Here is a 16,646-nt window from a genome sequence, read left to right as displayed (position 1 = left end):
TATATTTATCTTCTTATTTATGTTGTTATATTTTTGTAATGTGCTTTTGTAAAGTCATAACAGGCATATTGTTTTGAACTGCTTTTAAGGTGGTTGGTTACTATTAATAGTGTAAAAAAATTTTTTTTGGTGAATTATATTAAAACCTACGTGACATGCAAGAAAAAAAAATTTAATCGTGCGCACGTTTTAGTAAATCGAGGTACTAGGCTACTATTTTTTCCTGCATGTCATGTCCGGGGCTCTGTAAAAACCAGAGCAAAAATCCTAATAATAAAACTAAATCATAATTATGAATGTGATAATAGCCTATAAGGAGCCCACAACAATTAAAAACAAAAACATTCAAAAATGTTATTATCTATTTATTAAAATACAGGTATACAAGTGAGATTTTGGTAATATTTTGACCACTAAAATAGGAAATGTCCCCAGTTTCCATTTCAGAAATCTGGTCACCTTAGTTTATTAGTCATGTTTAATCAATCAAAGCGTTTCAATCTTCTGTTTATTCAGCTACAGCGATAGTATGGGATTTCGAGATAGCACTAACTGCAGAACCGCAGAACCATACGTCATGACAGTCTGAGGATGACAGCGCCAGACTAACAGTCTGAGGCCGGATTGTGTGGAGCAAATTTGTCTTCGTAGACATTGCTCCATTTGAAGCGTTTTAAAGTTTAAAACCATGTTAGTGTCAAATATTTTATTAAAACGATCTAACTGAAATGATAGATAGATGGATAGATACTCGCATTTTGTTAATTGCTTAATCATATATATACACACACAAACACACAAGTTACAAGCATATATTTGTGTGTGTGTATTAAACCCCTTTGTAACCTTTTAAATATTTTTAAAGTTAAAAGTTCATCAACTTGTTTTGTCTTAAATGATTAACTGAATAAAAATTGAACACCAAGCTAACACTAAAAATGACAAACATATATTACAAACAACAACAAACAACATTGTATTTAACAAACAATATTTATTTGACATAAAATGTATATTTTACTCAAGCATTTCAGAATGAACCATTTTTTTCATAGTACATAATACACATTACACAGTTGTACACTAGATTACATGAATTAAGCAAATTCAGACCCATCAAACCCAAAAACAAAACGCAAAAGTTATTTAATTTTAATAAAAATGAACTTTTCCCCCTAAGTAGCAAAAGCATCATATACTAGCTGTGCATGAGGTACATGATGACAAATTAAATCTTAAAACAAACAAAAAAAACTCCATAAACATTCATTTCAAGACTCTTTTTGTTCAGACACTCACTAAGAAAAATGTCCTTAATTTGGAAGCAAAACACTAAAGGCTCTTTGGCCAGTTGTCTATTGTCATCCATTTCAGCCTGTGAAGGTTGAAGAAGGGCTTGTTCCTGGTCTTCCTCTTTCAATATCGGAAAGCACGGCTCTTCCACTAAACCTTTGAAGACTTTTGGTTGTTGTGCAGCCGTTTAAGTGCAGCGCGGAGGTCTTCTGTGATCCGTGGCTCCTTCATGAGAGAAGGGTACAAACACTCTACGCTTGTATATTTATGCGCTTTTGACAGTCACAGAAACACTGTGCATTGTATATAAATAGTAAATTCAGCGTTGAGAAGAAAAAACAACAAATGCTGACAGAAAATGCAGCAATTGCAGTGCAGAAAATACTGTTTAATTATTTTATAGTCTGAAATGTCCATTCAGGATAAACTTGATAGTGAAGTTGACTAAATGTAATGAGGATGTGCAATGCCTGAGCATTTATGTAAACATATTGTGTGATTTGTTCATCCAATCAGTTACACTGACACTGCAAATATGCTATTAAGGATGTTAACCCAGGGTTTAGTAATGTACAGTGTGAAACACTGCGTATGAATACTCAGGATTAATTGTTAACCCCAGGTAAATGATGATCAGTGTGAAACATAAATCAAGATAACCCAGGATTCTGCTTACCTGAGGTTAACAATCACCCAGGGTTAACTATTTAAAGTATGAAAATCCCTCATATTTGTTTTTCATTCTAATGAAAAGAGAAGTTCATACATTTTTAAAAACTTTTAACATTTCCTTTTTTCTTACCATTAACATGAAGATCCCACAGTCAACAGAGCTGGTCAACTGTTGTGGAACATTCTAAAACAATAGAATATTAAGTTATTCCTGAAAAGATTTGACAGATATAACAACACACCATCTGTATAAGTAGCTTATGTGTTTATGAAAGTCTTATGAAACTAACCTTGTTTTTGATCAGCTTCTGCTAATTTACTGCAACAAAATCAAAAACTTTAATGTATAGCCATAAAAATTGCATAAAAGAGAAGTTTCATTAGTTCTATAATCAAAATTACTACTTAATGCATTGCAAAAACAACATTTTAAATTCAGAATATTAAAAATGTCATACCTCCATTGACAACAGCCTTTATGGAGTGAATTTGAAGGTGTGCATTTAACTTGTGCCATCTGGTCGATTTATAAACACTGGGCAGTGGAAATTGTTGCAGCATGTTTTGCATCGCTGTAAATAAAGTAAAGCAAAGCCTCTCCGAATCCTAATATGCCTCTGAAAATCCACATAAACATTGGTCAGTATAGGAAAATGTAACCAATGAAACAAAATACAGCGCTAACAACAAAGTAAAAGCACAAACCATGAATATGTAACCAAACAACGTGAGACAATCCATTTGTAAAATATCAAAAGACGCAATAAAATTACTTCATCGCAAAGCCCATTTACAAAAAGATTAGAGTCATGTTAACTGTTAACGATCAATTAAATACACAACAAATAAACGTGATCGATTAAAAACACAACACAAATAAACTTTTTACCGTGTTCTCTTCTTCCGCCATGATTGTTTTTGTCGCTAACCCCGCCCACATCCGACGTGAGACTGTTACCCCGCCCACTTCCGGCCTCAGACTGTTGGTCTGGCACTGTCCTCAGACTGTCATGACGTATGGTTCTGCGGTTCTGCAGTTGGTTATTATTGGGGATTTCTGAGGGAGGCGGCAAGATGGCGGACCAGTCAAGTAGCACTTTTTAAGCTCTCGTTAATTTGCCTTGAAATTTACTTGAAAACTCAAGGTGATTGAGTAAATTTGTAAATTTGTATTTGTTTCACTAATTCCATTCAAAAAGTGAAACTTGTATATTATATTCATTCATTACACACAGACTGATATATTTCAAATGTTTATTTCTTTTAATTTTGATGATTATAACTGACAACTAAGGAAAATCCCAAATTCAGTATCTCAGAAAATTAGAATATTACTTAAGACCAATACAAAGAAAGGATTTTTAGAAATCTTGGCCAACTGAAAAGTATGAACATGAAAAGTATGAGTATGTACAGCACTCAATACTTAGTTGGGGCTCCTTTTGCCTGAATTACTGCAGCAATGCGGCGTGGCATGGAGTCGATCAGTCTGTGGCAGTGCTCAGGTGTTATAAGAGCCCAGGTTGCTCTGATAGTGGCCTTCAGCTCTTCTGCATTGTTGGGTCTGGCATATCGCATCTTCCTCTTCACAATACCCCATAGATTTTCTATGGGGTTAAGGTCAGGCGAGTTTGCTGGCCAATTAAGAACAGGGATACCATGGTCCTTAAACCAGGTACTGGTAGCTTTGGCACTGTGTGCAGGTGCCAAGTCCTGTTGGAAAATGAAATCTGCATCTCCATAAAGTTGGTCAGCAGCAGGAAGCATGAAGTGCTCTAAAACTTCCTGGTATACGGCTGCGTTGACCTTGGACCTCAGAAAACACAGTGGACCAACACCAACAGATGACATGGCACCCCAAACCATCACTGACTGTGGAAACTTTACACTGGACCTCCAGCAACGTGGATTGTGTGCCTCTCCTCTCTTCCTCCAGACTCTGGGACCCTGATTTCCAAAGGAAATGCAAAATTTACTTTCATCAGATAACATAACTTTGGACAACTCAGCAGCAGTCCAGTCCTTTTTGTCTTTAGCCCAGGCGAGACGCTTCTGACGCTGTCTGTTGTTCAAGAGTGGCTTGACACAAGGAATGCGACAGCTGAAACCCATGTCTTGCATACGTCTGTGCGTAGTGGTTCTTGAAGCACTGACTCCAGCTGCAGTCCACTCTTTGTGAATCTCCCCCACATTTTTGAATGGGTTTTGTTTCACAATCCTCTCCAGGGTGCGGTTATCCCTATTGCTTGTACACTTTTTTTCTACCACATCTTTTCCTTCCCTTCACCTCTCTATTAATGTGCTTGGACAGAGAGCTCTGTGAACAGCCAGCCTCTTTTGCAATGACCTTTTGTGTCTTGCCCTCCTTGTGCAAGGTGTCAATGGTCGTCTTTTGGACAACCTGTCAAGTCAGCAGTCTTCTCCATGATTGTGTAGCCTACAGAACTAGACTGAGAGACCATTTAAAGGCCTTTGCAGGTGTTTTGAGTTAATTAGCTGATTAGAGTGTGGCACCAGGTGTCTTCAATATTGAACCTTTTCACAATATTCTAATTTTCTGAGATACTGAATTTGGGATTGCCAGTTATAGTTGTCAGTTATAATCATCAAAATTAAAAGAAATAATTATATTTGAAATAATATTTGATATTTGATACTTTGATATTTTAATATTTGAAATATATCAATCTGTGTGTAATGAATGAATATAATATACAAATTTCACTTTTTGAATGGAATTAGTGAAATAAATCAACTTTTTGATGATATTCTAATTATATGACCAGCACCTGTAGATCAACTGCTACCTCAGGCCAAGTAAACATGGACCATATACTCGACGCCGATGGATGTTACAACTAGTACCGGGACCAAGAGAAAAAGTTCCCCTGCTACTCCAACTAAAAGTACTGCACCTTCGAAAGTTAAGTCCTCACAGGATTCGTCTGTAGCTTCAAACGTGTTTCTTGTTGATGCTATAGAAAAGCTAACTTCCAAAATTGACACCTTTGGTGTTCAGCTAAGAGAAAACTCAGTCATGGTAACTAATATCACCAGACTAGAGCTGAATGCTACTGAAATCAAAGACTGTAAAGTCAAGATACGTGACATGGAAAAAGAAATGCCTCATCTTGTAAAGGAAAACGAGGAGTTGAAAGAAAGAGTCACGGAGTTGGAGCGTTACAAGAGGCGCTAGAATCTTAAAATACACGGTCTGAAAGAAAAAGTTGATGAAAATACTCGAGACGTTGTCATGAGCATCCTGTCCAAATTAGTGCCGCAATGGGAGACGTTGATGGAATTGATTGTTGATACTGTTCACCGCATCGGGAGAAAACAAGGGAGAGATCGTCAAACGATCATCCAGTTCACCATGCGATTCCACCGGGATTCCTTCTGGAAGCTGTCCAAAAACTCTAGGCTCTGCAAAGGCTTGTGGATTCACTTCAAACAAGACTTTTGTAAAGCTGACAAAGAGGCTCGCGCAGCTGCATGGCCGAAGATGGAGCAAGCCAGGGCAGCAGGACAGAATGTTTACTACAGAGGACATGTGGGCTACATCAACAGTAAAAGTGTTACTCTGGATTAGACTGTGTTTCAGGCCTAAGCAGGTCATGTACTTCTCACTCTAACAGGTTCCACGCTTCAAAGACTTTACTTTAATAGATTCTTTTCCAACCATAATAACTCTCTAAGTTGTTTAAATTGTAGTAGTTAAAATGCTGCTATAAGGGATGGTGCTATATTGAATTTTCGTATTAATTACAATGGGGAAAAAGGGAAGAAATAATTCCCTTATTGTCTACTTGTTAATTTTACAGCAGCACTTTTAAAGCCTTCCTTATTTTCATTTCAATATCTTGACGTTTTGCCTGCACTTAATGTTTGAAAGGGGCCATGCAATTGTGCTTAACTCTTATAAAAAATGTAAAATAAAAAAACCTTTTTTTTTTTTTTTTTTAACAAATTTTGTTCTATTCTTATTCTTATTTCTTAATTCTTTCTGTATGTTTTCTCATATTCAGATGTTCTCTTTTGTTTCACTCAACACTAGGGGTCTAAGAGATTTTAAAAGAAAATCAATTTTACTTTTTTGTAAAAATGAAAGTAGTGTTCTTCAAGAAACCCATTCTGTTGATTTAGATGAAAATTTCTGGTCAAACCAATGGGGAGATAAAATACTCTTTTCTCATGGCTCAAATAGGTCAGCAGGTGTTGCTATACTTTTATATAACTTTCCTGGAAAGATTTTAACAACTGTTAGGGATACTTGTGGTCATTGGATAATTTGTGTTTTTGAAATGGATGAAAACTTTTGGATTTAGGAAATATATATGGATATAATAGCCATAACCAAAACAAAATCCTAATTGATCAGGTTACAAGGGTAGTAAAGGATTTATCTCAGAGGTATCCTACTGAAAACTTTATTTTTGGAGGTGATTTTAATATGGTGATAGACGAATGGCTTGATAGATGTCCTTCAAAATATCTGAGACATCATTAGTTTGTAATGAGTTTAAATTGATAGATGTATGGCGCACTAAAAACCCTAATACTCAAAGTTTCACCTGGTTTAGGCCAGATGGTTCAAGCAAATCCAGAATAGATTTCTGGTTAGCCTCTGAGTTTAAATCTTGTCTGGAGTCAAGCTCTACAGTTTCTGCCGCACCTCAACTGACCATTGCATGATTAATTTTACTCTTAAACCCACTAAAACATATAAGAGGAGAAAAGGATACTGGAAGTTTAATTAAAATCTTTTAAATAGTGAACCATAGTGATTCAACTCTTAAAACGTATAGAGAAAAATGGGAATATATAAAATATAAGGTACGTCAGATCTCCATATTTTATGGTAAATTATTAAGCAGGAATAGGGAAAAAAAAAATTGGAAATTATTTGAGAAATAAATAGTATTTGTATTAAAGCCCTTTTAACGGCTGATCATCGCTGGACAACATATATATGATATACATATATAAGATCGAAGGGCGAAGTAGATAGAGGAGGGTGAAAGGAGCTCAGCGTATTTTTGTAGATTGGAAAAAAAGAGACAAGAGTGTAATGGTGTTAAGATTCTTTTAATCAATAATCAAGAATGTACTGATCCTGATACTAGGGAGATTTACGGTTTCTATAGTAAACTTTACTCCTCCTCTTATTTACACACAGATGCTGATGCTTTCTTTGATCACGTTAAAGATTGGATCCCCAAAGTAGATGAGAGTTTTAAAAATGTGTGTGATACAGACATCACTATAGATGAAGGGGAAAAAGCCATGAAATGTTTATCGTTAGACAAATCGTTTCTCATATTCTTCCACCTTCTATGAAGCAAGGAATTCACTCTCATCCCCAAGCCTGGGAAAAATCCTGAATTAATAGACAATCTTAGACCTATAACCCTGCTTAATAATGACTAAAAAATCTTAACTCATCTTTATGCCAATAGATTGGTAGACTGGTATTTCACAGATCATTTCAGAGACACAATCAGGTTTTCTAAAGGGGCGCTCAATTCACAATAATATACGAATTGTGTTTGACTTACTGGATTATAATTATTTAATTGAAGATAAAGGTTTTATTTTATTTTTAGATTTTTTTGTAAAGCTTTTGACATAGTCAAACACAAATTTGTTTCGTACATTACAATTTGGTTTAGGAGAAAATTTCATTAATATGGTTATGTTACTTTATAAAGACATTTAATAGCACTATTATTTTACTACAGGGTACATCATCAAGATTTTCAATTGATTAAGGAATTAAACAAGGTTGTCCTATCTCTCCTCTTTATTGCTGCAGCGGAAATGCTTTCCATTCTTATTAAAAACTCTGATTTTGAAAAAGTAATAGTATTTGGCAAACAGTCATCAGTCAGCTGGCTGATGACACAACCATTTTTATGAAAAACAGTAACCAAGTTCCAAAAATTCTTCAAACGGTAGAGCTTTTCTCTAGAGCATCTGGCTTGAAACTAAATCTTAAAAAATGTGAATTATTACCAATTCATAATTCCCCTCTATCAACTTTTTACAATATTCCTATAAAAGATACTGTTAAATACCTAGGGATACACATTACGAAGGATAACACCTCACTTAATAATCTTAACATTTGGAACAATTTAGAGAAGTGCAAATCTTATTTGAATTTGTGGTCTCAAAGATATTTATATTATTGGCCGAATTTTTCTCACAAAAATGGAATGCATTTCTAGACTAATCTACCCTGCTTACTCAATTTCATTTCCTAAAGAATGGAATAAAAGCTATAAACCAAGACAATTTTAATTTTATTTGGAAAGGAAAAACACACTACATTAGAAAAGGAACATTGGTCAAAGATTATGAAGAAGGAGGCCTAAAAGCCATCGACATTGAATGCATTAATGGCACTATTAAAACGAACTGGATCTTTTTTTGAAAAATGAAAATAGTTTTTGGTTTCATATCCCCAGCCAAATTTTTGATGCGTAGATTATGGGTCTGCAAAACTGCAATAAAGATTCTAGTGGCTCTCATCTCGCGTCTGCCGAGGCGACGTGTAGATTTCGAGCCTGCAAAATGCAATAAAGAATCTAGTGGCACGGATCTCGCGTCTGCTGAGGCGACGCGTAGATTTCGTGTCTGCAAACTGCAATAAAGAATCTAGTGGCTCTGATCTCGTGTTTGCCGAGGCAACGCGTAGATTAGGGTGTGCACACGGCAGTTATAAATATTCAACCAATCATTCAGACCGTGTACACTTGTCTGGTGGTTCATTGATGCATTTAATTTGAGGAGTTAAATGGGATATTGCCTGGTTTTTAAAAGCTATATGTCTGCACTAATAACTCTTTATTTAGCCTTTCATCCAGACCGTTTTTACCTGTCTGGTTGATATGTGGCTGCATTTAATTTTGAGAGATTAAATGAAATTTGATGTGTGTATGGCCTATATGCATACTATATTTAGCATTTCTTTCAGACAGTGTTAACTTGTCTGATAGATCATTTGCTGCATTTAATTTTTCAGGAATTAAATGGACAGTTGGCTGTAATTTTATTTTGAGAAATTAAAATAATACATATTTATCTGACTTTAAGTAGTTAGATTCATGTATTAGTTCAGCCTTTCATGTAGATCCTGACGCCAGTGGTGTTAGGCTTCTTAGGGCAGCCCCCTGCGGGGTGGAGCGGTGTACACCTCAGTATACGGTGCCCGTGCCACTTCGTTGCCCTCAGGGGGCCGTTCTACCAACCCTGGCACCCTTGGTGCTTCAGGGCGCAGCAGTTTCCAGCAAGCTATGACTCAGCGTTCACACGACGCTGCGTCAGGTTCGCACCCTCTGAGGAGGGTCTAAAAAGCAGTCAAATGGGTTGTTTCCTGCCAGTGTATTTCAGGTCACCAAAGTGGCTGCTCTAGGTATACCAGAGACCAGCTTTGAGAGGCTGGTTCCCTTTTGTGGATTTTCTGGCAGAGTTGAGGCTTCTGCCAAAATTATCTCACTGGGCAGGCTCTGGTAATGGAACAGAAAGTAAACTCTTTTGCGAAAGGAGCTACAAAATGGGTTCCTCCTCCCAGCAGAGAGTTAGGGTTTTTAGGGCCGCTACTATTTTGTTCCAAAGAAGGATGGAGGATTGGGTTCAAAATGTTGACGCTAAACCAGATCCGAGGACTGGTTTGTCATGATAGTTCTAAAGGATGCATACTTCCATGTCTCTATCCTTCTACAGCATAGGAAGTTCCTCAGGTTTGTTTTCAGGGGCAAAGTATACCAATATTAGGTTCTTCCATTCGGTCTAGCTCTATCACCCCACACGTTCATAAAATGCGTAGATGCAGCTCTGGCCTTGCTCAGGCTGCAGGGCATACGCATTCTGAACTGATTAGATGACTGGCTAATATTAGCGCAGTCGGAACAGATGGTCAGTTCGACATCGAGATGTCGTTCTTGCTCATATAAAAATTGGGGTTGTGGCTGAACGCCAAGAAGAGTGTGCTTTCTCCATTACAGAGAACCACCTTCCTGGGCATGGTATGGATTCAGTGACGCTGCGGGCCGTTCTGTCGCCCACTCGTATTTCTGCAATCTTTTCAGTCACACAGGAGATATATCTAGGCCAGTCACTCACTGTAAAACAGTTTTCTAAAACTGTTGGGTCTGGTGGCAGCTGCGTCCAATGGTGATACCTTTTGGCCTGCTGTTCATGAGACCCTTACAGTAGTGGCTCAGGACCAAGGGTTTTCCCTGAGGTGGAACCCACTTCGTATGATCAAGATCACGCGGCGGTGTCTCCGCGCCTTGGTTATATGGAAGAAAAGTTGGTTCCTGTCCCAGGGCCCTGTGTTAGGAGCTTAATATCATTGAGTCACTCTCATGATAGATGTTTCTCTCACAGGCTGGGGAGTGGTAATGGAAGGCCGCTCAGCTCAAGGGCTGTGGAGGAGTCATCTTTCGTGGCACATAATTGCCTGGAGATGATGGCAGCCTGTGGTTATCCCTTACGCATCCAGTTCCTCTTGGACTGGATGCCATGGTACAGACATGGCCGGGGCTCTCTTCGATGGCTCTCCCTCGGAGATTCTGATCAGGAGAGACCTTCTATCTCAGGTGAAGGGCTTGATTTTTCACCCCGCCCAGAAGTATTGAACCTGTGGGTTTGGCCCCTGAGGGGGCCCAACTCATAAGTATCTGGTCTCTCAACCGAGGTTGTGGAAACCATACTTTACTCCAGAACTCCAGTCACAAGGAAACTATCCTTGTATTTCTGCATTCCATGTCCCTGTGGATGGTATAATTGTGGGGTATAACCCTTTGAGGTATCGTTTCCTTTGTGGCACTCTGAGGCTGAGGCCTGCAGCATGCACTAGGGTTCCTGCTTGGGAGTTGGCCTTTGTGTTGGAAGGCTTATCTGCAGCTCCATTTGAGCCACTTGATTCTGTCTCAGAAAAATTTCTGACGTTGAAAACTGTTTTCCTCCTTGCCATTTCTCCCCTAAAAAGAGTAGGAGACCTTTAGGCCCTATCTGTATCCCCTACATGCCTTGAGTGTGCACCAGGGATGGTCAAAGTGTTCCTTTACCCTACCGGATTATATACCTAAGGTTCTGACCAGTATTCCACGGCCTATAGTGCTGCAAGCTTTCTGTTCTCTGTTCTCAGATCCAGACCAGGAAAAGTTGAATCTTGTGTGTCCAGTGTGAGCACTGGACACCTAATGTCCACAGAACTGCCCTGTGGAGGACTTCAGATCAACTGTTTGTTTTGGACTGCGCCATAAGGGGTCTCCCTGCGTCCATGGTTAGCAAGTGGATAGTTGAGACTATGTCACTTGCGTATGAGGTCTCTGGTCAGCAGTATCCACTGTCTGTCAGAGCTCACTCTTCTAGGAGTATGGTGGCTTCCACGGCCTTGTTGTTGGAGGTTTTCCTCAAGGAAGTCTGTGATGTGGTGGGCTGATCCTCGCCACTCACGTTGTGAGATGATATATCTCGACCTGGACGCAGCTCCAGGCTCATCAGTGCTCTCGTCTTATTGTGCCACAGTTTCACACGGACAGGCATTTTGGAATTATGGCGTTTTGGGATATCGTTCCCATAGCGCCCCCTTCGGGACGCAGTGCGAGTTCCCTCGAAAGGGAACGTCTCAGGTTATGACTATAACCATGGTTCCCTGAGAGAGGGAACGAGACACTGCGTCGCGTTGCCATACTCCCTGCATCCCTGTGATCGATTTGCTTCGGCAATTTAAGCTGAAGCCGGTCTTTCCGGATGTGTATTTATCCTTTCCTGGTCGTGACGTCACCCACCAGTGACGTTCACTCTCGCCATTGGACTAGTTGACACACGTGCATCAGACGCATTCACGCTGAGGGCGTTCCCATAGCGCTCCCTTTGGGACGCAGTGTCTCGTTCCCTCTCTCAGGGAACCATGGTTATAGTCATAACCTGAGACGATTTCTCCTTAAAAGACGGCCTGTTAAATTTGTCATTATTTCATCAGCAGCTTTTACTTTATTGGAAATTGATCTATAAGCATAACTTCAGTCCCCATAATATCCCTTTGTGGAATTGTAGATATGTGATTTTTAGGAATAAGTCTTTATTTTATCAAAGTTGGTGGGAGAAAGGAATAGGGTCTGTGATACATATATTAGATAATACTGGAATTATCTCTTTTGAGATTTTTTTTTTGTTCAAGATTTAAGTTAACTGACAGGAAACGATACGATATTATCATCAAAGCAATTCCACAATCTATAATTCAGATGTCTCTCAATTTATCTCAAAGTAATTTTCTATGACTGTAACTATGTCTGTGCCTTTTTGGGAGGATATGCGTTACTGGTTATTTCCTAAAATTGAAAATTTGCCTGTATTAACAAAAGAAAATGTTATATTTGGTATGTTTATGAAAGAAGAAACATATGACTTAGCAATTAACACATTTATTATTCTTGGTAAATTTTTCTTGCATAAAAACAGATTCTTGAAAACACAGTTTCTGCGTGAGAGCGCCCTCTGGCTTTCAGATGGAGAAGCATTTACTACTGATCAAAGAGCCGTACAGCTCTGACAAGCTGCGCATAAAATAATCGCAGCCTTTGCCAAATTGCATGCAATAAAATTGCGATAAATCGTGCAGCCCTACTTTAAGCCCGGCAAAAGAGGAAAAAGAATGCGCTGTCTGTGAATGTCCTGTCACACACACATGACGCATAGAATCGAGTTCTCTGTCATGCTTGAAAAAACAATAACACATAATAATGCCAAAAATGTGTGTTTTATCGAGTATCCTCTTAAGAGCAGCCTTGAATGAGTTAAATAAAGTCTTAAATGAAAGAGTTGTGAGAAAGTGGGACGCATGTGAGATCCGCGTCAAGTGCAGCAGCGGCAGATCTTAAAGTGATAGCAACCAATGTCACTGAAGATAATGAAAGAACAAAGGTAACAGAGAAAATTACTCACTGCTCTTGACTAAAGAACTTTTGTAGCTTTATTAATGATTAATCTATATTTAATTTAGGCTATAAATTATGCACTGCAGACTGGTAACTTTATTTAATTTCTGTATTTTTTTTTTTTTTTATCTGTTAGACAGGTAGGAAGGGCACAGGTAGGTTAAATATGACATTTATTATGGGTTTATGTGAGGATTGTTCTAAGTTCACTTAAATTAAAAGTTGTTATATTTTTGAAGCCTAATGTAAAAAAAAAAAAAAAAAAAAAGATAGCTTTCAATTACACTGATGTTGAATGGCTACAATTCATGTTTAAAACTGGGGAAAAAAATCAATTTCATCGAGACATCAGTAGCAGCATTAGTATCAGTGATACTGGCCTTCATTCATAAAAGATGCCATTAAACAAATATTTAAAATATACTGTCTTTATGTTGTTTCTTTATGTTGTTTTAATTTGGAGATTAACTGTGAAATTATTACTACATTATACAATATATTAAAAACGTATAAAAACTTAAGTGTTTTTAATTGCAGTTAATCGTGATTCATCACTTTTATTCCACTTTTGTCATTTCTGCATTAGCACAAGATACTCTTTAATCCATCTTTTCCAGAACAGGTTCACTATGTATTGTACCTGCCTCCAACGTCTACGGATATAGAGGTCCTCTCTTTTGAATAGTCCTGGAGGTAAAACTGGGATGTGGTTTGGGGTAAGTGCTTCAAGGTCATTGGGGTCGTCTGAAGACGGTGTAATAGGACGGTCATTCAAAATGGCCTCCACTTCTCAGAACACAGTAAGCAGGGCTTTGTCGTCTAATACTTGCTGCCTTACCACCGAACAGAGCACCTTCTTGACCTCTTGCACCAAGTGCTCCCAGACTCTACCATGATGGGCTACATGAGGTGGGTTGAACATCCACTTTACTTTCTCCTGTGTAAGAGCGCTTTGGATTTTATTTTGATTCAGTTCTTTTAAAGATTCAACTCACGATTACTACTAACAAAGTTAGTTCCATTATTTGACCTGATGCCCTCTGCGACATATGAATCTTTGTATTGCATTTATGCAGGAATCAGTGTCGAGAGTATGGGCCACTTCTGGACTGCACAACATGTTAAGCAGGTAAAAATGACACCATAACTTTTCACAATGTTCTGCCTCGATTGGCCCAAAGTAGTCCACTCCAGTATATGTGAAAGGAGGATGGTCAGCAGAGATTCTGTCAACAGGAAGATCAGACATTTTTTGCTCACCTGGTCTTTGGAAAAGCCGCTGGTAGACTATGCATTCTTTGATGATCTTTTTGCATACAGCATTGGCATGTGGTATCCAATATTGCCAGCGCAGGGTAGACAACATGTGATTCCTTCCTCTGTGACCCACCCTTTCATGTACATGCCGCAGAATGAGATGTGTAACATGACTGGATTTGGGTATAATTGCAGGGTGCTTTGTTTCTATGGGTAAAGCTAAATTACTGAGCCTACCTCCTACTCTTACGTCCACAATCACTGTGTCCAGTTTGTACAAGTGGCTTGATTCCTTTACATTACCTTTGTTTAGTGCAGTGATATCTTCTTTTAAGAACTGTTTCTGCACAAAGCGCACAATTGCTTTCTCTGCTTGAACCAATTTCTCAACAGAAAGTCCTGATATGGCGGGGTTTATGTTATAGCATTGCAGCTTACCCTTCAGTGTGATATTTTTGTCCGTAACAGGAACAACTTGCGCTTGCTTTCTTTCTTCTACCCATTGTTAAAGAATTTCCGTGAACTTCAACATCCATGCCACTGCTCTTTTAAGGCTTGTCCATTTGGAAAAATAGTTCAGGAGTTTGCTGTTGGGACATTTATCTGGGTTTACCGTAATGGTATTTGTAGTAACCTCATTTCTTACTTCTGGATCATCATCCTGGATAGTGCTCATTGGTACAGTGCTTGGCCACTGAGACTGTAGTTGGGAAAGGAAATCAGGGCCATTAATCAAGGTTTTAAGCTTTAGAAAGACATCAGTTTTCATGCCTCGAGAAGCTGCGTCTGCGGGATTCAACTTGGAACTGATGTGTTTCCAATGAGGAGTTGTTGAGAGAGACTCTCTGCCACACTTAACGCATGTGCAGTGGAATCCTCTCATCCCATCCCAACTTCATTTTGCACAGTTGCTGCAAAATTTGCTAGGCAGGAAGAATGACTGGCGCTACAAAGCCCAAGGGATCACAAAGAGAGCTAACAATGGACAGTATGCCACGCCTGGTTGTAGAATGGGGTATAATTTCAATGCTAAAGGTAAATGTGTCATTTTCCACATTCCATTGAACCCCTAGGGCCCTTTCCATGGGCAATTGGTCCATACTGAGGTCTAGCTGCTTTACACCCTTAGCTCTGTTCTCTTCGGTGATAGCAGATAAGAGTGTGCGATTATTGCTTATCCATTTATTGAGTCTGAAGCCCCCTTTGACACACCTCTGTTAACTGTCGATATAGGGACACTGCCTGTTCCTCCGTGATAACAGATTTTAAGCAGTCATCAACATAGAAATTTTCCCTGATTGTGCTTATAACATCAGCTGGATAATCCTTCTGATTATTCTCTGCTGTCTTTAGAAGAGCAAATGTGGCACAACTTGGGGACGATACAGCTTCGAAGTTGTGTACGAGCATTCGATACTCTGCAAGCTCTGCATTGATATTTCCATTTTGCCACCACAGAAATCGTAGAAAGTTGACATCCTCCTTTGCCACCCTAACCTGGTGGAACATTCCTTCTATATCTGTCATGAAAGCAATTGGGCCTTGACAGATTCGAAGTAGCACTCCTATGAGTGTATTAGTCAAATCTGGACCTTGCAAGAGTTCTTTGTTCAAAGATGTTCCACCAAATTTGGCTGCACAATAGGGCTGGGAATCATACGTTACCATCCACACTGAGACTCAGTGGACCATTAATGACCCACCTGAGGAGCGTTTTTACAGCGTACGGTCCACCACCCTCGCTGTTAATCTCTCTTCAAGGCTCCAAAGCTTTTGGAGCATTTACTCCAAAAAGCAACCCAATACCTGCATCTATTGGGGTCAAATCCACATCTTTTAAATAAGACCACCTTTTAAGGTCTTCCATTTATGAGACATTATCTTTGGTGACTGGGATTGTTCTTTGAGTGTAAACATCGGGTAATGTTAGGTAAGTAACTCCCTTCAGTGCAGCTACTTCCAGTCCAGAGATTTAGTAACTAGAAACTGTTTTTTCTTGACCCATTGTTTTCAAGAGTATATGCTTGTTTCTCAATGAATTCTAGAGATCTTTGAACTTTGGCCTTTGTTTGGCATTTTCTTGTATGCTGCAGGCAACGAATCTCCATTTGTCACGTAATTTAAAAGACAGTTTAGACACAATAACCTTCATGTTTGCTGCAATTTCCAGATCTTCACCATAACTAACTTCCTGCATAGTATTGAAGCAGCTTCTCAGGAAGAGCGCATAAGATCTCAGAGCAGGACTATCTTCTGCTTTTATAACAGTCCGGTTTAGAGCTTTATCAATGAATGCAGATGTTACTTTAACAATATTTCCAAAATTCCATTCCAGCTGTTTCTTTGCTTCATTGTAACCTGTATGAGGATCCAAGTGAAGACAGCTTTTGAAATTGTTCAAGATAATATAATCTGTCAGGCATATTATCTGTTTTGCTTTCAATACTTTGCTCAAAGGCCTTTATGAATGCT

General features: G+C 38.8%; 1 protein-coding gene across 3 annotated transcripts in view; it reads left to right on the top strand.

The window, feature by feature from the left end:
* The window catches only part of mvda (mevalonate (diphospho) decarboxylase a), a 43,042-nt gene that overhangs the window by 13,143 nt on the left and 13,253 nt on the right, over nt 1-16,646 (top strand). The window lies entirely within an intron of this gene.

Source organism: Ctenopharyngodon idella, chromosome 18, assembly GCF_019924925.1.
Source record: "Ctenopharyngodon idella isolate HZGC_01 chromosome 18, HZGC01, whole genome shotgun sequence".
NCBI classification, from domain to species: Eukaryota; Metazoa; Chordata; class Actinopteri; order Cypriniformes; family Xenocyprididae; genus Ctenopharyngodon; species Ctenopharyngodon idella.
Note: the sequence above shows the minus strand (reverse complement) of the source record. Positions and strands in the feature narration are given on the sequence as shown.